The 26,434-nt window shown below is 35.2% G+C and overlaps 1 protein-coding gene and 1 long non-coding RNA gene across 11 annotated transcripts in view; both read right to left on the bottom strand.

The window, feature by feature from the left end:
• Nucleotides 1–24,015, bottom strand: part of Pdm3 (pou domain motif 3) — a 133,213-nt gene extending 109,198 nt beyond the window's left edge. For 4 of the 10 annotated variants that reach the window (XM_021328804.3, XM_049838231.2, XM_049838229.2 and 1 more), the window contains exons 1-2: nt 23,654–24,014; nt 18,189–18,283 (exon numbers count right to left, since the gene is read on the bottom strand). The gene's annotated coding sequence lies outside the window, so the exon portion shown is untranslated. Of the gene's footprint in view, nt 1–18,188; nt 18,284–23,653 lie in introns of all 10 variants that reach the window. The other 6 variants (XM_049838230.2, XM_049838235.2, XM_021328805.3 and 3 more) reach the window with 4 other exon arrangements.
• On the bottom strand, nt 5,679–6,595 carry LOC135117248 (uncharacterized). Its single transcript, XR_010276735.1, has 2 exons — nt 6,381–6,595; nt 5,679–5,944 (listed from the first exon to the last, which is right to left on the bottom strand). It is a non-coding gene; the product is annotated as an uncharacterized LOC135117248 (long non-coding RNA).
• Nucleotides 24,016–26,434: the final 2,419 nt, after the last annotated feature.

Genomic DNA, 26,434 nt, shown 5'->3' with positions numbered 1-26,434 from the left:
ACTCCCTGAGTTAAAATAAAACATAATTGACATAAGAACAATTTTGTGGAATTTAAGGCTGTCCAGATTAATTTGAATTAAAAGCTACAAGTACTGAACGTTATTTTAATACGAAAATAAAAATAAATGTGTGTGAATTTTTTTAGAGAATTCAGAGTCATAGAAGGCTTCAAATCTGAACAAAATTAAACAGACACAGCGAAAACCGCAATCTTAACATTTTCCTAACACCAAACAAGAACATACAAAAATCCAAGTACAATCTTCAACCAGCAATAATAGTATAAAATGAAGCGTCAACAAGTCCTTTGAACTAAATATTAATAGCATAGAAGCCGTGCTTTTATTGCGAACACATCAGAGAAACAATAGTAATACTCAAGGAAATGCTGAGACGCGTAAAATTCCCTCTAATGTGTTATTTAGAGACGGCTGGCCGCGTAATTCATGATGGCATTGCGACTGTTCAAGATTACGCTTTTTTGTTTGATGTTACCTACACTTCAAAGTTATGACAGGTTTTAAGTGTAGCTTATACTAGCTTCCGCCGGTTTGCCCATGTCCTGTGGAAACTAGTTCGCATGTAGCCTATAAGTAACTAACTAACTATGGCCTGATAACATCTATAAAAGATGATTAAAGCTGCATCCGTTTCAGGTGGTTTGGCTTTGGCACTTGCGCTGCCTATAAGTAGCCTATAAGTAGCCCTTGATAAATGAGCTAACTCGCTAAGAATTTTCAAATCGGTCCCGCAGAAGCTGAGATTAGCGTAATCAAGGGAAAAGACAAATTTTTCATAGCTTACCTTAAATGCTTTATTTATAGCATAAATAACTAACCATGTTTGAAAGTGATATCGTGAAAAAATCTGCTCTTAATAGTCACAACTCTGTTTCGCGAATTAATACTAATCCTTTGTATAAAGAAATATCTTTTAATCAGTAATGGCTCACAAAAGCAATGATGACATTTTGTTCACTTTAATATGACTTGGCTCTCATCCTTAAAAGTGATCATCTTAAAATTAAATTATAAATTTAAAAAAACCCCCGACCCAAAAAAAGTACGCCATAATTATGATAGAAGGTAAAAACGCTGAACCCTATAAAAAAGCATAAAATAACTTTTAACACTACGTAAGTACCAACTAAAGCATGTCAGACTAAACTTTTGTCGTGTCGGGGGACCGCTCTAATTCATTACTTTAATTTGTAATTAGGCCGGTATCATTTGATTTATGTAAGTATTTTTGAAGGTAAAAAGCGGTCCCCCGACATGTCAAAATTTAGTTTAGTCTGACATGCTTTAGTTGGTACTTACGTAGTGTTAAAAGTTATTTTATGCTTTTTTATAGGGTTCAGCGTTTTTACCTTCTGTCATAATTATGGCGTACTTTTTTTGGGTCGGGGGTTTTTTTAAATTTATAATTTAATTTTATTTCATGCTTTTTGAAGGATCTCCTTAATTTTTCCTTCTTTCGTTTAATTTCTTTTATCTTAAGATGGGGTCGCTATATGCGATCTCGGCCAAAGGAAGCTGTTTAACAATCCTCATGACAAACTGGCTCTGGGAGAATTGCACAGATTGAGAAACAATAAAGATCAACCTTTGGTCATTCTAGATTTTCAGTAAAAATATAAATCGGTTTATCCGTTTCATTCCGGCATTCCAGGGTTTCATCCGCCACATCCCATTTCCAGCATCAGGTTCTCGTCAGTCAGAAACATGAAGAGAACTCGTCAAGACAAATTCAACGAGCCCAAACTCGATGGGTTTACTAAAAGGCAGTTCAGGGTTACGTCTCCTACCTTCGTGTCCTACCAGAAGACCAGCTCAGTGGTTCCAGAAGACATTAGTGTTTCAAATTTCAGATCCCACATATGCTTGCAAGTAAACTGAGCGTGTAACATTCCTATCACACCTAACAATCGAGCTGATGACCTTGAAGACCTGAACCGATTTCCACCAAACATAGCTAAGAACACTCCCGACTGACATACCTTTTAAACAAAAAAAACCGCATTATAATCGGATCATCCGTTTGGGAGCTACGATGCCACATACACACACACACACACACACAGACACGTCAAACGTATAACACCCCGTCGTTTTTGCGTCGGGGGTTAAAAACTAAAATTAGGTCCTTTCGAGCATCAAAAGAATCAACTAGATTACTTAAAAATGGATATCTATGTCACAACTCCAAATTCAATACTAACGCTTCTAGGATATTTTTAACATTTAAGCCGAAATAAGCCACTTCTCTAGCACTAGCAATTACTATTGGTAGCAGTTTCTCGGACGCTCTTTCACGTAGACCTACGCATTGAGGATTGTCTCCTAGTTTCTAGAAACCCTTGGTAAATATTGCACCCACGGTAGGGCTTATTTCAAGCAGACAACTATCTAGTTGATTGATTGAAGTTCTAAGAAAAAGAGATATGATCGGAATACTACTCTTGACCAATCAAGGAATTACAAACTAGTGATCCTCACTTTGAATAGGTAGAGATTGTCTCTTAACCTTCCTCGGTCGCTTGGTGAAAATTCCATAAAAATCTGTGCAGTTCTTTTTGTGTTTTTATTGCGATCATAAAGCCTAGTCCTATGCTCGGTTTCTATAAAAAGAATCTATCCGTTTTCTTATGGATAGTAGTTATTTTTACATAAGCCTTATATAATAAATGCCAATTTACCTTTTGGTTAAACTAAAACCTTTCTTGTTTATAGGCACATGACATTAATCTAGCGCTTTCACACCAGCAGTATTTTCACGACGTTTTTACGCGCGACATATTCCGGACGACAAAAACCTATCGCGTGGTTTCACGTATCATCGTTTGAATTAGGTAGATGTCAATTCAATTCAATTCAAATCATTTGTTTTCTGTTAGACGCGTTATGGCGTCCGTACGACCATACGTAGAAAAGCCGCTAGTGTGAAATAGTTTATAACAGTGTTTATAAAACGCAGTGATGGTAAAACAATAGAATAATCTAAAACATATAATATGACGTTGAAATGGTGTTTATTACTCAGAAAGATTATGATGTTGGTCCATAACAGCTTCCTGTTTAGAATGCAAATGAGATTAGAGTATGAGCTGTAAAAAGTTTGAGCTACGGTGACAATGAAGTTAGCAGTTTTGTGGACAAGTTTTGAGATTTTGTAGCACTTTTTATTGCTGTTTTCTTAGTTTTATACCTGGTTTGTTGTTTTATGTTTTGTAGAACTGTGAGAAGTTGGTTATTTTACTCGTCTTTGGTAGTATATGGACTTATAAATTGAACTTAGGTATATTCTATGTATACTTAGACATAGTAACAGCTTTAACTAGTAGTGTGCATGGTTTGCCCTAAATCGTACTAAATGAATGTATGAATGTTTTCTGGCAAAAGCTATTTAACGGATACTGCTCAAATATCAGGAAAACAAATATGCTATTTCTCATGTGGTTTTGTGAAGAAGTTATCTTGTGAGAACAGACCGAAGGCAACAGCTAGCTTTGTCCTGAACACCTCCAACATACACGAAGCAGTTCTTTACAGCTGACATATTAACCAAAGAACATCCAAAAAACTACTGAACATCGCAAAAACACCAACCACTAGAAGTGTATCCCTGAAAACGCAAATTAACCAATGGCTTTTACAAATATCGGTCAATTAAGCGGTGAGAGGGATAACAATTGAAATCGGTTTCGCTTTCATTGAGGCCCGGCATAAACGCATTCGTAAATATAATAATAGATGAAGAGATACATCAATGGATGTCCACAGCGTTTTCGGGCCGCCACTTTCAATTTCAATGCGAACGCGAAGCCACCATGATTTTAGCTTATTGGGAATTGCAATGTGATGTTTATTTTTCACTTGTTTGTTCGACGGTTTTATTAGGAATTTGGATTGCTGATTTGTAAAGTGACCTGTTTGTTTTGTGTTCGAATTTAATTTTTGTGATTTGGTGGATGTTTTTTAAAAATATTATTTTGATGACGATTTCAGTATTAAGAAGTTTTATCTAGTTAATGCATTATGATAATAACAAGGGATGGGGATAGCTGTACCTAGAGATATTCTTCAATACAAAGTAGAAAGTTCGCAACGTAAACAAGTACACACATATTATGTAAAGAAACAAAGCCTACTTATTTTATTCGTTTACAATTACATACTTATACTGTTACACAATAACTACTAGTAGATCATATCAAGCACTGTTACCACCACAGTCCTTAAAAATCCCTTACTCCTCACAGATAATATATCATCGCACAAATTCGATAACCCTATAGACTTACACTCGAATAAGTCAATAGTTTTCACAAAATAAATCAACAGTCATGTCCCGAATGCGGGGAATGACGCTTGGTCACCGTATCGCCGGCGTACCCTGCCAATCCCGCGTGATCGCCGCTGACCACACGTTTGTAAAATGCGGATAATTATTTCAGTTTTATATTTATTAAATGGCAATTTTAAATTGTTTGCTTTTGCCGATGTTGGACAGTTAATGATATGGAGTGCAGTATTGAATTAAGTGTTTGCAAAAAAGTTTTTAGTTGAGAACTTCTCGGTAAGTGATATTACGTGGAAAGAGAGATTTTTATACTTTTTTTTGTTTTGGTACTCTTCGTAGTTAATATAAAGAAAGGACTAAGACTTAGGGACATGATAGCAACAAAAGCATGATGAGTAGTTATTGGTTAGTCAATGAGAGACTATTCACGAGCACTGGTTTCAAGTTCTATTTCTACAGAATATTTAGGTATTATTTGGTCGTCTTTGATACCTATGGTGTTAAAGTTCAACATATTTTTAGCCAACCAAAATCTACGGTTCTTTTAAAACTTATGGCACAAAACAGCTACGAGAAGGGGAGGGTTAAATTCTTCAGTGACACCATTGCAGAATTCATTTTTTATTATGACGTCAAGTCAATCTAACAATTTTTTATTTCGCTCCCTACAACCGTTTGTCAAATCAAATAACAATTAAGCCGTCTACGAAATTCCTGCTTTCAGTAGCAACCAAAGATTTAACGATTAACTAAACAATACCTAAACATCTGTGCCACTACAATCATAAAAATTGCTCATCCATAAACACTTTTAATAATAATATGCATTAACTCTTCCTTGCATTTGATTTTCAACTCTGTTTTTCGTGTATTAAGGTTGACCTTCGTTCGTTCGTCTCTTCTATTCATTAGTGAGTGAATCAAAGGGTTGGCAAATCCAACTTCTATTGTCGATAGTCACGCGCCCAACTTAGTATTAAGTATACGTGTTTTTATATTTCCGTTGCCATAGAAATTAATGCTTTACATTTGTATAGATTTTTAATAAGGTTTTAATGTTCATATGTTGATATTAGTATAAAACATTTTTTTGTGAACTAATATCATAAACGCGAAAGAATACCTAGGGTGTTTTTTAACCCTTAATTTGGCAAGCATAATCTTTATCAAATTTTATAAAAAAATACTGTAGTCTAATTATTTGAGGTATAAGGAAATAGAGAAAAATATTCAAAAAAAAATTTTTTCAGTAATTGCGCTGAAATAATATGTATCTTATTTTACACATTGCCAAATACGGAGGGAGGTATAGTTTTTCGATAGTGTATCCAAAAGGATACATTACCAAATCGGGGTTATAAAATAAAATAGTTAATTGGTAAGAAAATTTATTTTTTTACATGAAAATCGTAAAAACAGTTCCGTTGTTTAGTTAGACATAATCTCACATTATATTTTATCCGAATCCAGTGAAGGTGTTGAGGAACTACTATAAGAATCATGTTGTATTCCATAAACTGGCAATGTTGTGTCACTAGCTGTGTTATCTTCCTCATTGTCTGTTGTGTCACTGTCGTCCGATCGTGCATTTCCTGCAGGAATCAACGCTAGAATGCGCTTTGATCTTGCTCGTTTTAATACCTACGAACAAAAAAATTGCACATGCAACCAAACCAAACCCAAGCAAACTGAACACTTAACTGTTTATATGAAATTATGTCAAAATTATGCAAAAAAATCTAAATAAAAATTAATTTTATCCTACGGAACCTTACATGCTGTAGGGTCTCACATGCGTGTAGTTAATATTTTTTTATATAAATATTACGAGAATTTTAACGTGCGATAATAGGTTAACTTTTGGCAATGTGTCTTTAAAGATACAATGTTGTATAGTCGACATTTGAGCAAAGTATCTTTAAAGATACATTGAGGTTTGACACCTTGTCATGGCTCGATAAATACATTTCTATGCCATTATTTCAGCTAAATCGTTAGTATATTACGTTACACACATAAAATAGTAAGAACCTGACATCATCACATATAAAAAATAATAAAAATCAATAAAACTTACAGCTTTGTTGTTCTTCGCGACCGTCATTTTTTCAGGTTGACGTAAATCGGGATGTCCAGTTGTTGAAAATGCAATAGACTTACTTTTCCTAGTGATGTCATGAGTCAAACTTTATAATTAAATCGATCGATTCAAAAAAACACAATTATTTAATGTTACAGATTTTTTTAAAGTTGTTGTATCTTTAAAGATACATTTCCAAATTAAGGGTTAAAGCAAACACAAGTAAACGGACTTTATAAGAACACGGATCGGACACGGAACCCTTTCTTCAAAATAGTAAAGTATTAATTACATACTTTACAACACTTCTATTCAACGGTATACCCAAATAACCTCCTGACCTTTACAAGTCTAACGGATTTAGAACCTAAATACTTACCTATCTACCCATAGTTCTGCATTGTATCCACGATCTGTTTATACAAATACAACTTCACGATTCCATCTCTAGTTATCATTTCGATCATTTCTGAATACAAGTGATAGTACCATTTTACATACGCCGCTATAAACAATATATATGACTTTAATTATGCTAAGTGGCAAGCAAGCACAGTTTAAAAAGTACTAAAGCATCAAATGGCTACATCTAATGTTACAAAACGGAGGTAAATTCACACGATCTTCAACAAATAAACAAAAAAGCTAAAGCGAAAGACATCTAAAGCGCGCGTAAAACGCCAAACGCAGCTTAAACGCAGGGAACCCTAATAATATTAAAAACACAAACACCACCGGGTGACATCTCGTAATTTCGATTCTAATTACATTTAATGTCCACTGTTATTTTTTCGAGTTTTAATGCGCGCTCGCCATAAAAAGATAATCACAAAAATAATTGAAACGAAATAATAAAGGCTGTAAGGAAAGGGGGGAGGGGGGCGATTAATGACGGCTCGGGGAGGTGCGGGATAGTCGGCGCATTAAGGCCTAAATAATCAACATAATTACACTTTTTACCTTGGCATCCCCTTTTCACCCTCTAATAAGTACCGTTGAAAAGATTCTCTATTTATATCGAGGTTTTTAATGAAAATTATAGTTGATGCGCAGTTTCATGTTTATGATGACAGTTTTTAGTGTTTTGATAGCAAAGGGTGGGCTTGGAGACATCTTGATTTGGATTGCTAGGATCGGTTTTAACCGTTTGTGTTGAAGTAGGGCTTATGTCGTTTGGAGCAGAAAGCTTGGAGAGAATAGAAGAGGTGCTTAAAGCCTTGTTTGAGATTAACTTTCATTTATGTTAGGAATATTGACACACCTAGAGAAAACACGTGACGTATAAGTATGTTCATTATTTGACCACATGACCAAAAACGCAAACCCACTTTGCCATTAAAACAACACTAATAATAATATTGTAAACCCATTTTATTCATCACTAATCACAGTTCCCCAGACTATAAAGAAAGATGCAGACAAATACAGAAATTAATGGTCTTGATTACGAATCCTTAATACATTTAAGTATAAAACTAAATATATAGCAGTTTATAATTGGGAACGCAGCAATACGTAAAGCGGGCACCCTTCTGCCGAAGAATCAGTATATAATTAAAGATAATGAGACGCTATTCAGATGTCCGTCTGGATCTTTTCGACGTGCTCAGCTAAGAAAATGTGGATAAGGCATGTTTTGTAGAATATTTTTCGCAAGGATGAAGTATTACACGATGGTAATCCTGATAATGTAATTGAAATCTAATTGATTGTGTCAACAATGGGTGTTTTAAATGGGTATTCAATTTGAATATGAGAACAATTTGCTCAAAATGTAACTTAACTTTAAGACATCGAAAAGAAACTGCTTTTATCAATACAAATTTTTCTTTAGAGTAAAATACTAAAAAAAAAGTACTTTGTACAGAAAAATAAGTGCCGCGTGCGATCAACGTGATATTTCTTCGTACCTCCGAAACCCATCCTTCACGAAATCACGACTGACGAAGACAGGGACTAAATGAAGGGGTTTTTAATTCAGTAAAATGGTAATACTTACAAATCTAGAAGCGTTCATCAGTATATTGAATTGAGAGTTTCTTATTTATCTTAAAATAACTTAAGCAGAATTTAGTTTAAGACTTTTTTCGTATAATTTTTTTTTATTTTTGTTAATGAACCTTGTTTTAATGAGGTAACCCTATAATAAAGTTAATAAATTCAATGAAGTAGCTCGTTCGTACAAAAACGTCTAATTTTATCACCCCAATAAAAGACAAGCCGCTGCGGACTCGTTTGTGACTTTATTTATGACATTTGATAGATTTTATGTAGTTACAGCTACCGTAAGCTGATCTAATTAAGGTCAAATTAATTTGTCATACATTGCTTGTTTTATACTGAAGTTTAAGTTGGTTATAATGAAGTGGAGTGGTATTGGATAAGCGTCAAGCGAAACGGTCGCGGTGCCCGCTACAACATTACCCCACTCTCCCCTTTACTCGAAAAAATATAGAAACGCAAGCGTACACCAACGTCTAATTAAAATGATTAACTTAATGGTCTTAGTCATTAGCGATTTTAATTCCGAATCGTCTATTTTTTTTATTCTTTCCGTTGAAATTATAACTTGAACAACCATTTTTACGATTGCCATCGCGATTTTCAACATTTACGAGCGATCGTAATGTGTAATACCCATTGTAGTCTGTGTTTGTTGGTTTAGAAGAAAACCTTTTTGTATATCTTTCAACTGTTATTGTACATACTTTTTTTAAGTACCGAGATATATTCTATTTTCAAAACTGTTTGATTTTTGGATCCTTCTTTTTATTAGTCACTAGCTGTTTTCCCGCGGGTTTAATATGTTCACCGGGGGTAATGTAACTTCGAAAGAGTCAAAGTATTTGTCAAATCGGGACAAGAATTTTGGACCTATTAGGGTATAACAAAAGTTCATCTTTATTATATTAGTATAGATTAAACTTAAAATGGTTCCTTGCTATATCACACTCGTGTCTTAATAAACAATAAGCAAGTTAAAAGAAAAATTCTCCACAATAATGCCAACATCATAATCTAAGGCCATCGGGTTTATCAGTATCTTTCTACCCCCGGTCGCGCCACCCCATTCTCCCCAAAGATTCTCAAACCTCCCCGACATAGGAACTAGTCGGTCAAGGGTAAGGGTTGGAAATTTACCGTTTTCTTTTGTTTTTGAGATAAGAAGAAACAATCTGTTTGTGATTTAATGATTACTTATAAAAGGACTCTTTGATATGTGCCTTGGTAAATAGATTTTGGCATATGTAAGTTGAGAAGCTACTTTTTTTTGAGGTTAAAGTAGTTTGAACTCGGAGCAATGTATTTTTGGGTAATGTTTGTATGTAGGTATACTTTATTTGGAAAGTAGGTAAGTAACCCTTTTGAATTGCAGGTGATCTTCATTCGTAGGTTTTTGGATTTCGAATTATTTAATGGTTTGTAAAAGGGTTTCGTTATGATTTTGTGTCATGATTTCATTTTTTGGAATTTCCATAAGCTTAGTTTACCTAATCATTTTAAAGATTTGTTAACGATTAGTAGGTAATTATGTCTATAAATTAAAGGAATGAGTTCTAATCGATACAGTTCTCGGAAGTCTGACAAGTACCTACTAGTAATTAATAAGGGGTACCCCTTCATTAATTATGATTGTAGATTTTTCCTGTTAACACCTTTGGAAAAAACATTGTTTTTTCGGTATTATCTTATTTGAATAGTGCTAAAATAGAGATGAATTCCGAAATACCTTATTTTTTAAGGCGAGGCATTTTTTTGTAATATATTGCTTTGATATGTACTTAGCGTAGAAACGACCAGTTTGACAAAGTTCAATAAACTTTTTTGTATCAATCTTCATAATAATTCAACAGATAAAAATCTACTTACAATTAAACCACCTATATTTAAGTAGAGCTCTTTCTATCCAGATACAGGTCTAGTCCAATTGAGACGTAACTTTAAAATGTATTAATTCGAAATGATCTGCAAGTTGAAACTAATTATTCTTTATTATGCGCAAACGCCTCCGTAAATCTCAGCTTTATCTAATCATAGATTAATTCATAAACTGAGACGCGACACGCCCATAAATTAAAGCATATTTTAGCGCTACCATTGAACTCATTAAAACATTCCTTTTTATTTCGGCAAAGACATAAAACTTATATTGCAACAAAAAACCGGCCAAGTGCGAGCCGGAATCGCACACTAAGGGTTCCGTACCATTATTTAGAAAATTAGCAAAAAAAATCACGGTTTTTGTATGGGAGCCCCCCAAAATATTTATTTTATTCTAGTTTTCAAAATGAAATACATCATCTGTGAAAATTTGAACTCTCTAACTATCACGGTCCATGAGATACAGCCTGGTGACAGACGGACAGACGAACGGACTGACGGACAGAGGAGCAAAACAATAGGGTCCCGTTTTACCCTTTGGGTACGGAATCCTAAAAAGCAAAACGAACGTTAGTAATTATGTTAAAGTTATCACTTCAAACAAACCGCACGAGATGGTTGCCTATTAGTTTATAATGTACCTATTTGTGACGTCACAAATGAGGTATTAATTATTCGGACTGTAACCAGCCTGTGTTATCATGGTGTAAACAACCAGTAATAAAAAGGTACATCAAAGATCGACAAGTAATTACGATCCTACCTAATTAGTTTGTTTGTCCAAGATTTTTTACAATGTGACCTTTGCAGTGACTAAATAAATATTTTAATTGTAACGTTCATTAAATTAAAGATTATTTGACACATGTTTCTGGTAACTTATCATTTTGTTTGTACCCTTTGCTGCGTACGAGTCTCTGGAATTCAGTGTATTTATGTTCTTTCCGCTTATGGCGAACAGAGCTTGATGGAGTGGCCATTTGTTCTACATTATTATTGATATAAATATTATTTTTAGTGGCTACCATTAAATTATCTTTTCGATCTGTCTTTTTCAGTATTTAATTCATGTTTTTTCATTGAAATTAGGTATGAAAGTAGAACCATTTAAATTGAAATAACCTAACGACTACTTACATGCGACTAATACATAGAATTACCTACAATATGCGAACGATAAAATAAAATGTATAGTAGGTATTAGGTATATAAAAATATATTTTTCATAATGAGTATTTAAATATATTGATAACCAACAAAATATAAAGTACTACAATACAATTTATGCGCTCTAACTAAAATGTACCTGGATAAAAATAAATCCAGCACTGAGTCGACTCCACAGGTTCCCCTGTTCTCAAAAAGGTGGCGTTCATTAATGAGGCGTAATATTTTCGTAATTAAGTTACGCACTGGGAAAACAGCTATATAAAACATTGTGTAACCACGGTACTACATTACGATAGATAAGAGATTGATTACCAGTTTCCTTGTGTAACTAATGAGCTCATTAATACCTAATTAGTTCTGTACAAGTTTACAAATATTGTTTAAATTTTTTGAAAACAAATGAAGACACTGACAAACTTGTTTTGATGCGGTTTTGTTATATTTGTATATTTTTAACCGCATTTGGTGCATTCAGTTTTTGTTGGTTTTGAAACAATGGATCCTTGTATAAATAGATACAAAAAGTTTTTATTTGAACCTAATAAGCGTTTAATTTGACACCTGACATGTTATTAAGACTTTAGAAGGAGCGTAAATATGGTATACTTTCTTGTGTCTGAGTAAATTAATTAAGGGATGGATAGTTCGAGGGTAGAAGCTTAGGGATAAGCTTGATCCCGTACATTGCCTTGAGTCATGACCGTGGGTCAGTTTTAGTATTTAGAATTCTGATGTCACTAATATTACCGAAAGGCATTTTCACATTACAAACATTTTGATTAGTCCCTATATAGATACTGACGCTATAGCATGGTACTCCAATCAGCCCTCTGCTGCACAAGGAAAGAGGTATTCTTTCTTACTGATTTCAAACCTTTTTGAGTCATACACTGATCGATTTCTAAGACAAATCATCAAATCAAAGACAAGCAAAGATAAACTTTGGAATGGGACTTTCCCCAAAGCTGCGGTATGAAAAATAATCTCTGATTCTTAGAGGATAGCATTTTTCAAACCACGTTGGGGTCTGCTTCCACTGTAACCAAATGCAGCTGAGTACCAGTGTCTTACATAAAGCTACTGCCTATCTGACCTCCTCAACCCAGTCAACAGGGTAACCCGATACCTTGGCAAGACCGATTACTGACTACCACTAGCGACTACCAGAGATGTTCAAAAATGACTATCCCGATCTTTAGACTAGAGAGATACCACGTAAGCAACAAAGGCCACAAATAGGTCAGAAACAATTGTAAAGCAAATATCCCTCTTAGTTTGTGTGCGAAATATTTCCGCTTCTATTCCCCTCCTCGGAAGAAGACACTTGATTTAAACAAGGTTATTATACTAACGATTCGACGGGAGACGGTTTAAACAATCATTATAAGTAGCCACATCCCTGGTTTGCAGCCATTCTAAAATACACTCGAAAATGTTTTAAATTGCCTGTATGGGCTTATCAAGGCCGTCATGCTCTTTATCGGAGGAGGAAGGGCTAATTTAATTGGTGATTGGGCTTTCAATTTTTTTGTTTAAGTGTGTTGTGAAGGGTACTGTATACTATACTTTTAGCTAGCATACACATGGAATGACTAGGTGTAGCAGTGTATTTGGTTATCCAATATAGTTATCGGGTAAAGAAATTGCATGACCGTCAACATAGTTTTGTTATAAGTACATCTTCTTGTATCCTGGAGTTACAACACTGACCAACCAAGTCGGAATATCTTATGGAAGATTTACCTGACTTATATCAGATACCTAAAATAAAAGCAATCCAAAATATTAACCACGTTATCAATGAACATAAACCACTAACACAAATGAACTAGATTCATCCCAAAAAACAGATTTAGCCAACACAAACACACTGTGAGAACCGTCGAAAAATTTAAAAGCCATGAAATGAAAATATTTGTGAAAATAAGAAAGAGCAAATCTCAATGGGTGGGACGTGTTGAAAGAATACCGGAGGGAAGAGGGAATGAGGACAAAGGGAAAAAGGATAGAAGAGGAACGATCACGGAGGTTCGAAGCTAACAAATAATGCGTCTATTCCTGGAAATGGAAGCAATCTTTGGATGAGGCAAAGCGTAGTTGGTGCTAGTTTACTTTTGAATAGATTTGATTTGTAATGGCATGGATGTGGCAATATGAAGTTTTCTAAGAAAAGGATGCAAGTATTTGCTTTATGATTGGGATACATCAGAAAAATATATGATAGTACCTTACGAGTTTTCTTTTGAAAATTATTTGAAATTATACGCTCGCGTCTCACCAGAAATTCTTTGTAAACCTGAACAAAAAGTAATCTAGTTCCTGAGACTCACGCATTCGGACAAACTTGACTTACTGTATATCTCCGCAATTTCACCCAACCTCCCAAGAGAATCACTTCTCGCAACTTGGCAAATAATCGCCTAAATCCTTTCTTGACCTCTAAACTATTGCACCAAAAGGTTTGGAGTGAAAGTGCAACAGACAGACATATTTATTTTCGAATCTATAACATCACCAAGAATGATCACAACACGGCACAAAAAAAGTTTCTATTCAAAGCTAAAGACGACAAAACTTCATCTAAGCCCCTAACGAAACATCATCTAAACTCCCTGAAAGACCATTTAAAAACGTTGATTAACATTAAAACTGAATCAAGCAAGACTGATTCTATTTCTGGACTGTCTTCCAAAGACAGTCATGTCAATTACAGTACAAACTGTTTCGTGTCGGTTCACTGCAATGCTGGCGTTTAGAACATAATGCTCTATAGCTATTAGCTATGCTGTCTTGGATGTATTGAAAATGTACCATGTATTTCTGTGGTAGGTACTAATTCGGGCTTAGGATGTAAGAGGTTCGTATCAGGTTGTTAGCCATCAAATTCATAGGAAAAAACAAAATGAAGATTACCATTGACCAGCTATCTGATTTTATTCTATTGGGAGAATTTCATTTATCTGTTTTCTTTCTGCATTTTACTACGGTACGGTACCCTTATTTTTGGCTAATTCTTAATATGACAAAGCTATGTTTTATTTCTTAAATAATTTTCCTTCTTGTTCACAGTCCATTAAATAGGGACCGGCTTTCAGAGCTTTTGGCTATTTCAATTATATATTATCGTTTTGATTAAAGCATAACCAAGTTACTCAAGAAAAAAACACACATAACACACATACATCATCATCGTTCAGTTTCATTCAAGCCGTCTTTAAACTTGGTCTCATTGAAGTCCACTACAGTTAAGTGTTACAAGCTAAAATTAATTTTACTCATCCAATTCACAAATCCACCGTCCGTTTCATTCAGCCATATGGCATCGTTGGACTAATCAAAGGATTTTGGAACTAAACGAGTGACAATGAGAACTGTCCTAATTTTAGAACAATGAAAATGAATCATCTAATGTACATCCACTATTGTTTAGTTGGCCAAGTAATATAAATTTCTATAAATAGAACTAATTAATCCAGTTCAGCGTTTGCGCGAAATTGGTTTAGTCTTGGCCTGGCTGAATGTATGTTGGTATTTTTCTTAGTTAGTCTTCAATTGGACCATTTAAATAAAATATTTTCTTGACAGCAACTCCTGGTCGTGGTGGCCTAGTGGGTAAAGAACCAACCTCTCGAGTATGAGGGTGTGGGTTCGATTCCAGGTCAGGCAAGTACCAATGCAATTTTTCTAAGCTTGTATATACTTTCTAAGTATTTCTTGGACACCAATGGCTGATAAAGAGGTGAAGGAAAACATGTTGAGGAAACCTGGACTATAAAGTCTGAAATCACCAACCCGCATTGAGCAAGCGTGGTGATTAATGCTCAATCCTTCTCCTTGTGAGAGGAGGCCTGTGCCCAGCAGTGGTCTGAATATCCTCATAAAAAGGCTGTAACAGTAACTCCTGGCTAAGATCACAGGGCCAAGCAATGATTGATATATCTGGTGGATAGGTGGCCATGTATGTTATGAAGAGTTCCTCAATTTATTCCTTGGGCTAACATTTCGGCAGCCAAAAGTCCGACAGCCAAAATCACCGTGGGGTAATGTATTACCTGGGTCATTGGTTTGAGGAGGTCAGATTGGCAGTCGCTCCTTGCCAAACACTAGTCCTTAGCTTCATCAGGTAAGACTGGAAGTCGACCCCAACATATGAAAAGGCTAGGTAGATGAAGAATGAAAACCAATGCTTATAAAATAAAAGCATTGGATGAAAATATATTATTTTAAAATCCGAAACTTTTGGGACGTTTGGCTAATCAAGGGCGCATACACACATTACGCACCTTAATTTTATAACCCATATAAAGACTCTTTTCAAGATTTCTGTTACGCATACAGAAATGTGTGTTTTTAATGTAAATGATTTCTGTTTATTTCAACGTACATCCTTTTAAGCTTTATGGAACAATTTGAAGATTCCGAATTTTATAAATTCAAGACCGTTTTTATAATTCATAAAAATATGGCATGTAAGGTACATGTTTCCCGCCAATTCTTCCCATAGAATCCTTATAGTTTCCATGTTTTAAGTTTTCCTGTAGGTATAAAGCGTTGGATTTTTGTCGGACAAGGTAAACAATTATAATTATTACTCATTTTCCTGTTCATTTACACTATAATAAGCAGCTGATATAAATATAATTCATGTTCAGTTTGTTTTTCTTTGAACAGGAACACGTCTATGAATAGGGAAATAACTTTATCTGAAATATTTGTTCGTACGTAGGTACTAGTCATCTAATTTAAAACCATGCCTTTTCCGTTTAAATTCATTATCAACGTACTTATGAATAAAAATAAAAATAATAATCAATGTTCCATTTTAAAACTCGTATTTAAAAATAAAAAGAAGAACTACTAATCAAGTGTTGTAAAGCACTATAATCGATAATACTTGGACACTAACATGAAGTCGATTATCGATCCTAATATACATTAAGCTCGGCCGGATTAAATGGATCCCATTCATCAACGTCACTACAAAAATGCTATTTCCCCACAAAATTAGGCACTCACCTACACTTAGAGGATTTCGCGAACAATCGTATCCCAAGACTAATAACTACCCAAATGAAGGGTTGTAAGCTCTCCGAATTTTAATGAAATATTTGATTTATGCCCAGCCCAGCATCAGGTAGCTTATTATAAGAATATATCATTAAACATTACATATATAATTAAATCGAAACTTAGCCTCCAGCTACCCCAATTTGGAGCCGGCCGCTGCATTATAATTTTAATAAAATTGCCCGTTGTCCAATAAAAAAGTGAAAAAAAAATCAAGTAATAATAAGAAAATTATAACACATCTGATTGATGTATTATTTGGTAATTTATTGGGTGTAATTACATCGTGTAATAATGGTCGATAATGCTTCGAGTCGGCGGAGTGAGGGCACGATTTATTAGTATTTATTAAAGTATGAATTATTGTATAATTACTGGGATGGGTGCTTCCAAACTAAACAGAGCGGTTGTTTTAGGGTAGAATTTATGGGCAGTTCTCGGAGTCGATCTAATCGAGCTTGTTTGCGATGTAATTCGGGCGCCTCGGCAGTTGCTATAAAACTATGTGGATGAGTGTGTGTGAGCTGAGCCGAAGCAAAACCAAGCTAATGATAACTCAATTTTGATGTGAATGTGTTATTGTATTGCTCTAGTTTCGGTTAAGAATATTTATTGCGGCCAAAAGCGGTTTTTGAATAACTTACGACGTACGTTAGCGTGAAGCTGGAGTTTTCAATGGAGACTTGTTACGAAAATAATGGTCGGTTATACTTAGTAGTTAAAATAAATGTTATGGCTGCGTTGTTTTAGTTGTTTGAAAGAGCAGGAACATTATCGAAAAATCAGACAATCAGCGATCCTGAAAGAAATATTTGATAAATATTGTAGTCTAATGACTTTTAAAAATTTTCCATTCCTTCCTGTTTTTCGTCAATATTTTTTTAAGTAGATCGAAACTAATTTCTTTTTTAAGCACCATTAAAAAGCTGTGTGGTCGCCAGTAATCCTATAATTGATTTTGACAAACAGCTCGCATCGTTAAATCGATAAAATTTAATCGATTCCATATGTCAAACGGGGCCATCACTCAGCACGTAAACTAATTCAGAAGATCCTCTCTATCGACTCTTGTATCGATAAATAAGATGGATAATACTTCAAAAGAATTAACTTTACATAAACAAACATTTGTAGTGAACTGTTAATAGTTTTTACTGGCCCTTTATGCTACACACGTCGTTCCGGAGATCGTACTTAAGATAAAATAGTTTACAGATGCGTACAAAAGCTGTTATTACGCGCTTCACATAATTTATGCATTGACAATTTTAATTACTTCAACCGTATGCAAGTTGGTTTTTATAATTAAGCCGAATGAATTTAAAACTTTCACCTTAATTATTATGTTTAAAATAAGTTTCGTTTTGTTCCGAGGCTGTGAAATGTTGCTTTACTGGCCAGCGTCTGCGTTCTTTTTTTATGCGTTCGAATTTTCGAAATTCAAATTTAATTTAAGATAATGACTCGCTACAATTTCATTGAGTTTAATTCGGCTAATCTTAGTCCCTACTTGGTGAATCAACTGAAGGCAATTTAAAGTTAAAGAAAATGTCTCTTAAACTAACTTCTAAATCTTCGTTACTCCAAAGAGTAGTTCAATCTTAATGGCTTCGACAAAGTCCACTTAGTGTTCATCAAGTCTATCGTGATCTACAAATAAACTGTGCCTAACTACAAGCTACGTACCGGAGCCACTGGCAAATAGGAAGTCCCTTTGTAGGGAAGACGTCTTCAAGTAGGGGTAAAACAGCTTGCCGCCGTACTGGGGACTGCCGCCGCAACTGTACAATAAGAAACTCTGTAGAAATACCAGTTAAGTAAACTAAAGAAAAGAACGGAAAAGTCAAGCCGGTGTAATAAACTTGAGTTTAGCAGTGAGGCCGCATCTTCCCGCCTAGACCGTTTCGTTTAGAAAGGACTCCTCAGGCGGGAGACGTCGGGGTCGGCGGGGGGAGGGGGTGGTGCAAGGAACGCGCGGGGCTGCGCGATTTTTCACCCAAGACCACGTGTTAGCCACGTGCATGAAAACTTTTTGGCGAAGTTTTTCCTCGCGAGCGTGCGTTACGCGCTTCTTTTTTGTTTGTTCCACGTTCAACTTCGTAGCTCACACTTCGCTGTTTTATTTCTTAGCGCGTTCTCTTTACGAACACATCGGCTATGCTTTATCGAATCTATTATTTTAGTATTACGAGATGTTTTATGGACGTGTAATTAAACGCGCCTAATTTTTGAATTTGTTCGAAACCGTTATGACGGTTGAAACAAAACCATTTTCAAATTCGAATCGTAGCCGTTAAAGTACCTATTCGGTCAGATTAGAACTTATGGATATTAAAAATTAAAATACGTCGATTAGTTCCAAATTTCGGAATGATCATTAATATTGATTGATACGAGCCGTGTCTAACACTCATAAAATTTATTGATTATCGACATCAGATTTCACCCACAGACAAGGGAATTAATAATAACGTAATAGTAATAAAAAGCCGCTTTCTCAACACAATGCATCACTAGACTAAACCATTTTGCAATCAACATATCAACTAAACCGTGTCTAGAAAATTCTTAATTGAACTAATGAGAAGTAATTACAATTTTTATTGCGGCCATAATGATTACGATGCCTTAAAATAATAAAAGCAATTAGACATTGATGGGCGTAGCGGAGTAGTTTATGTTCGTCTCTGTCGCTCTCGCGGCCGGGGCGCGGGCGACACCACGATCAGAAGTAATTGTTTGAACGGTTATAAAAGTTGATGTCAGAGACGGTGTTCTGTTTGTCGTAAAATGGCGAGATGTTTCCATTTCCAACGTTTTAATGTTAAAAAATAAAGCGCCTATATACAAATCGTGGTCGATTATTGTGCCTGACACAATTGTACAATCTCAATATTAATCAAAGCCACAGAATTTTAATGACTTTGTGTACAATTAAAATGACTGATTCATAGCAACGAAGTTAGGATACAAATGAGTCACGTGAGATACTCTAATTAGGTACAATGGACTAAGAATTCAATGGAATAAAATGATGCGATCACGTCTAAATACAACTGACGAATAGATTAGACTGGACAGACAGGGACTTATGATTGGCTAGAGGAGACAGTAAATCATTATGATTGGGAACAAATATAATGACCACCATAAAATGCTTTGATACCCTTAGTTTTGCAACCAGAAAAATCTACTGAACACCAGAAAAATAAAGTCTAAAAATGTAATAGTACCAGCTATTTTAGTCACGACTTCACTTTAAATTGTATTCGACCACCAAATTTAGTAAATGATCACCAACTCTTGACGACCAAATTAATGTTTTATTTTTGCCTAAATAAGTCACTGTGATTGCCATAAAATGTAGGCTTATTATCAAATAAAGTATTATGATGTCATATTAAGTTATGTGTCCGGCTTGCAATGCATGCGTGAGTGTCAGTATGACGAGTGACAGGGGAAAATGGAAGAAAATGACATATGGCGCCGACCCCAAGTAAAATTGGGAACAGGGCAGGAGAAAGAAGAAGAAGAATGTGTTTCTCAATACACTCCCTCGAAAACACACTCTTATCGCACTGTTTAGAGGCATGTAATAGACAATTTTCCACCCTAGTGCAGGAAAAGGGTCCCCATCAGTGGCGGATTAACCCTATAAGCACAACAAGCACGTGCTTGGGGCCCCTGTTCTCCAGGGGCCTCCATCCTCTGCTGGCGTTTCATTTTATACCTACATTTTATCGAGATTCATCCACAATATATCCGATATCACAAGGCGCGAGCAGTTCGGGAGTGACCCTTCATACACCCCCGCCTCTAAACTTGATTGGTCGCAGTGCTGTTGATTTTTGTACGATCGCAGTGATTTTTTTTTTCAATTGTGCAGTTGTTATACAATTTTTTTTCGGCTTCTACTCATCGTTAGGCAAAGAATTAATAGGCAACGATAGCGTTCCGAAGTCGCTATCGTACAGTCGTTGGGAAGCTCACGCTGTAACTACGAGTGCAATATAACAAACATATCCGAAAATTTTGGATGCTTTAGATCAGTGGTCCTGGTGGTGGTGGGCTGGTGGTGCCTGGAGGCATTCCAAGTGGTCCGCGGACCACCGGTTAAGTCCGCGGACGTTGTTATCGATCTTACGTTATCCATCTTACTTGTCCAACAGAAAGAAATGAAGGTTTGAAATGTAGCCCTTTTACGAAATTTTAGTTCTGAGTCTTAAAACATAATCAAGATTTCCCGCTCGCTTCGCTCGCGTTTTCAAAAACTATATGTCCTCGTTTTTACATTTGTCAACAAATTAAAAGTTAAGTACGGTTGGGCTACATTGTACGTAATTTTGGTTCTGAGTCTATAATAAAAATAATTAAAATTTCGCGCTCGCTTCGCTCGCGTATTCAGAAACTATGTGCCTTCGTTTTTGCATTTGTCAACAAACAAAAAATTAAGTACGTTTGGGATAAATTTTACCGTACGAGTCCGAAAAAAATTTCGCGCTCGCTTCGCTCGCGCATTTGAAACTACATGTGCATCACGCTCGCTTCGCTCGGTCAATTTCTTCAACCTTCTATTTCCATTTAAGTAATAGGGGGTCTACACAGGCTCTGTGCTTAGGGCCTCGGATACTCTTAATCCGCCACTGGTCCCCATAATGTTATTACATTTATTGTATCAGGCCGAACTTATTTTTTTGGAGTCAGTTTACTTAAACAGGATAGCAAGATGTAAAAACTTTGATTATCATTTTATATTAAAACGCTGGTATAATTTTGATGATCATTCACTACTTTTGGTGATCATTTACTACTTTTGGGATAACAATGATTTATTTGGACTCATTTTGCTTAAATAAGATAGCAGAATGTAAAAACTTTGGTTATCATTTTACTTTAAAATGGTGGTTTAATTTTGGTGATCATTTACTATTTTTGGCTTGCGCATGATTTATTTTGGAGTAATTTCACTTAAATAGGATAGCAAAGTGTTAAAACTTTGGTTATCATTTTACATTAAAATGCGAGTTTCATTTTGGTGATCATTTACTATTTTTGTCTGCTATTTGTTACTATTTCTGGTGATCAGTTAAACATAAGCCATTATGATTTTGGACACTGAAATTAATGAATGGAGCGTATTATGAACTTGTGTTCATGAACATTGATCTGTAGAAAAGGAAATGTGAAAATGTAAGCGATTAAAAAATATTTTTTGTACGTAAGCTCAAAAGCTCTTGGTAAGATGAGATGACCGTTTTTTGATATGAAAATTTTTCTTTTTCGAAAAATATATTCCAAGAAAAGTTAAATATGAAGTTAGTTTTGACACCATTTGGAATATTTTTTTTTTTAATCCGAATACAGATTGATTAGGAATCCATTGTCATAGTGTTTGCTGACTCTTGACCGATACGATTAGATTTTTCAAAAGATTAAAAAATTTTAGGCAGTGTAGTAGAAACCTATTGTATAATTTATATAAAAATGGCTTGTAATAGTTAATCAACTTAGTCTGACTATATAATTTAATATTAAGGAAAATAGGGGTAAGGAATAAAAGTCAGAAAAAATAGTTAAAACGTTAAGAAAACAAAAGAAAATATATTTAATGTATCTTTATTTAGCATCCATAAAAAACATACATTTTTAAATACCTCCATCATAAATAGAAAAAATATAAAAAAATATTCAAAATTACTTTCGAATAAATACAATTCCAATTAACCGATTGAATTCTAAATTTTCATGAAAATACAATAGAATGCAGAAAAAAGTGGATAGAAAAAAGTTAGGAAAAAAACTTAGTTGGCGCAAGATCATGCCTTTATAATCTTCTAGAAAAACTTATCATGCAATTAATCTTTCTAATCATATTTTTCCCGTACCATGTAGAGTTATAGCTAGCCTATTATTAGTGGATTTTCTTGTGTTTTTTATAACTTTTATGAACATTAGAGTTGGTAATATGATCTTTATTAATTAGCGTTTAGATTGATTTTTAATTATTAGGTTCTTATTGCTTCTCATTGGTCGTGTTTATACTTGTTTTTTTTCTTGAGTTTACAGTGGAAAAAAGTTTCAGGTTTTTTCTGAAAGTTTCAATGTTAAGTTTTTCAAGTTTTTGTGCGGTTTTCTTATGTGAAACTTTTAATGGTAGATAAGTATAAATAATGTGTGAATAATGTGAAGTAAGAAATTTGTTATTGTTAATTCTGATTTTATCTGTAACAAGTTTTTTTTTTGTTTTTTCTTCTTGGAGGTAACAATGTCTTGAAGAAAGGGAATGTACTTAGAAATTAATCAAAAATCAAATTAAGAGTACATTTAGGTTACAAAAGCGATTTTATCAAAAATTAAGTGGGTGATAACAAAATGATTTAATGAATAACGATCCACTTAATATCATTATAATGAGAAAATTAATGATGCAGCAATAAATTCATGGTCTAATGATAATGCACCTGTTTTTATCGTTACAATCTAATTACTTTTCAAATTAGGTGTTGAACTGTCCACATTAATATTCAAATATATTTCATCGAACATTATTTAAAAAAAAAACTTCAACACGAAACAAAAAACTGTATTCATCACAAGCACAGATAGATACGCATAGTGATGCACTTAAAGCAGAAAATCAATACAGCCTACAAAAAAAGTTGGTCAAAGAAAAGAAAAAAAGTAAAAAAAATACCTACAGAAAAACGCGACACATGTATTCGAACCAATCAGCTGTTTGTTGGCTTCGGTCGCCCCGCCCCGCGTAACTTTTCCTCTTCGGCACGTCAAAAATATAACCATTCCATCATTTTCCCGATACGCGTTAAAAACTTTTTTTATTAAACTATTCAATTTGTTTTTTATATCCTTCCTCGTCGCACATTCGTACTGTTTCGTTCTTAAACTTTCAATGAGGCAATAAATATATGCAAAAATGTGCTCTTACGGAAAATATATTTTCACATGAAGTTTGATTTGGTCCAAATAATATTTCTGACATTAGAAACAATTTCAAAAAAGATGTCAATATCTAAAACGGTTTAAAAAAATTTGAAGTTATCAAAGTAATAAAATATCAAAACAAAACTTATCTGCACAAGAGAAGACAAAAAGCAGAATATAATGTGATAACAATACAAAAGAACACTTACAATATCCCAGAAGCTAAATAATTTAGTTAGAGCTTTAGATTTGTTTTCGTAGCAGTGACGTTGTTAATTAGCCGGCGCTCGCTGATTCATCACTTTATAGCGTCTCAGCGGCTAGTTCAAGCCGATAGTTAATTATTACACAAACACGTTACCAGTTTCCTTCAAATAAAATCCTAATTAATGGTACAACAACACTCAGTCAAATATCCGAACGCACTCGAAAGTTTCAAATCTGAATGACAGAAGACGCGCGAAACGTTTTTTTTTTCAAGTGTCAAACGTGACACGAACAAACGTAGATACGGCCGTCCACGTCAGTTCGCTGACGTTCACTAGTCGCGACTCGGCGTAAGTCGAGGAGAAGAAGGCAGCGGTCTCGGCCAACACGCCTTTCGTTCGTCTCTTTCTCGCGCGGCTATACCCGCCCGACCATTTTTACGGTTTAACCGACTCAATTCAATTCAACTCAACTCAATTGTCGTGGCGCGAATGCCTTCGCACTGGACGCTAGAGTGAGACGTATAGCTTTCGCCTTATTTCAGTGGATGCGTTTCATTAAATACAATTTAATTGTTTAAGTTAATGCAATGCGGAGCCGTGCACCGAGAATCAGGTCTAGGTGGTGAAATGTTGACTTTACATGCGTTTGAACTAAGAATCTGCGTTCGGAAAAGCGGAATAGAGCCTTAATCTTAGTTTAAGACGTAGCAGTGGGCACGGATGCGTTTGTTTCGCTCGCGCCACTATCGTCCGGCGGGCGCGCGGCGCGCGTGCGAGCGAGACGTCCGAGCGCCGATAGGCGTTACCGTTTCCATCGGCTCTCACTTCTGGGTGTGTAAAGTTTTAGGCCGAAACATGTAAAAATGCATCTTGAAAAAAAGTTATGTATTAAAAAAAGAAGCTTAGTGCGAGGTGGGGGGACATTAATGCTGGCGGGAGGTGGCGAGGATGGCTTTTTTCGCATGCTGTATTTTCGGGGGTGTTCGCGTAACTGGACAATGCATTATCGAGCAGTGCCGGCGAATCGGACGCATCACCTTAGTGGCCCATTTGAACTCGAAAACAACTGAATTTGAATGGGATATAGCCAGGCCGGAGAAATAATGGCTTTACCGCATTTCGAATAGATTCAGAAAATGATTCTGGATAAACATAACGAGTACGCTCAAGTAAAAAAGTTACAAAGAGCATTAAACGCAATTAAAAATTTCACGGATTTCAAATATAAGTATCTCAAATGAGTAACAATCAATAAATACGCCATAAAATGATTTGGTGTATCATCGAATAGATTTCTTGATCTTTGAAAAATGTATAATTAATCGGATTAAAGGTGCATTGCACTTCTAAGGTCAAATTTAACGCTACACCTGGCCTTTAGTCGGTCTCGTGATTTTACACTTCTAACTTTTTGCATCCAATTTTTGGTTAAACTGTTATAAAATCTAACAAAATTCCTTAATAGTTCTGCCATACCTCGTTTTGCCTAGATATCCTTAATCATCCAAAAGAAATAGGAAGATCATCGTTACCTGAACTCTGTCACAAGACTGCATTCTGTTGGATCCTAAATGCAAGGATGCATTGCTTTTTCTGCTAAATTTTGTTGAACTTCTTCTATCAAATACTTTTTCTCATAATTTTCTAAATCCTAGTATTGAGGAGGTTCTTACCAAATGGTTTTTCATGATTATTCTCAGATTATATGGACGATCTTAGAATTTGGTCAAACTTGCGAAAAAATAAACTTGAGTTATAAGACTCGATGGGAGGATCTCAATCGAAAACTGTTTGCAAACTTCACCTTTAAGAAAGGGACTCCAAATTCCAAGATATAAAATATTCTCCTTTAACTGTAAAACCTTCTTTGACATCTTACTGTCATCTCCATAGAATAACTGTCAACAACTCCATCGACTGCAGCGTCTATCAGAGACTTCTGAGCATTCTTCAGGATCCAAGGCGATTGTTTGCTTGTTTCTTCTACTCGACATAGAGTGAACGCAAAAAAATTGCAATCTCGTTAAGAAGTGGTCTACATATAATTCTCTCATTTAAGATAAGAAAGTACACCAACTTCAACCAAGACTAGTCCCAAATTAATGTTCGTTCTGATACAAAACAGGATCATCTATCCATGTGTACGAGAGCACCTTTGCACACGTCTGGGCATAGGCTGTCTCTTCATTACTTTCTTGTTTCTTCTACGTCTTTCAAAAAGTCATCTATAAGTCTTTGCTTTAAGATATTATTAGAAAGAAAACCAAGTTCAACTAAGACCTGACAAGTTCCAAATTAACTTTCGTCCTATCATCAATCCGTACCTTATTTTCAACTCCATAGCTTACCTTATTCGTGTATGTGAGCACCTTTGCACACGTCTGGACATAGGCTGTCTCTTCATTGCGACACGTGTTGTGATTCTGAGATCCTGCGTCTACAGGACCCTTTCGAAGATTCTTCAGGTTTCAAAGAGATTGCTTCCTGATTTCTTCTACTGTAGAATAAACGCAAAAAATGGCAATCTTATCACAAAGTTACCACTACTTTCTAAAAACAACAGGGTTATCTATCCATACCTTATTTTCAACTCCATAGCTTACCTTATTCGTGTATGAGAGCACCTTTGCACACGTCTGGACATAGGCTATCTCTTCATTACGGCACGTGTTGTGATTCTGAGCCAGCCTCATCAGTTGCTCTGTGATTTCACTATGAGATTAGTCTTCGATGCGTATGGAAATAGGTGATGCTTTGAATGTAGATATAGACTTGGAGTTG

The sequence above is a fragment of the Helicoverpa armigera genome, chromosome 8 (genome assembly GCF_030705265.1).
Source record: "Helicoverpa armigera isolate CAAS_96S chromosome 8, ASM3070526v1, whole genome shotgun sequence".
NCBI classification, from domain to species: Eukaryota; Metazoa; Arthropoda; class Insecta; order Lepidoptera; family Noctuidae; genus Helicoverpa; species Helicoverpa armigera.
This window is presented reverse-complemented; position numbering and strand designations above follow the sequence as displayed.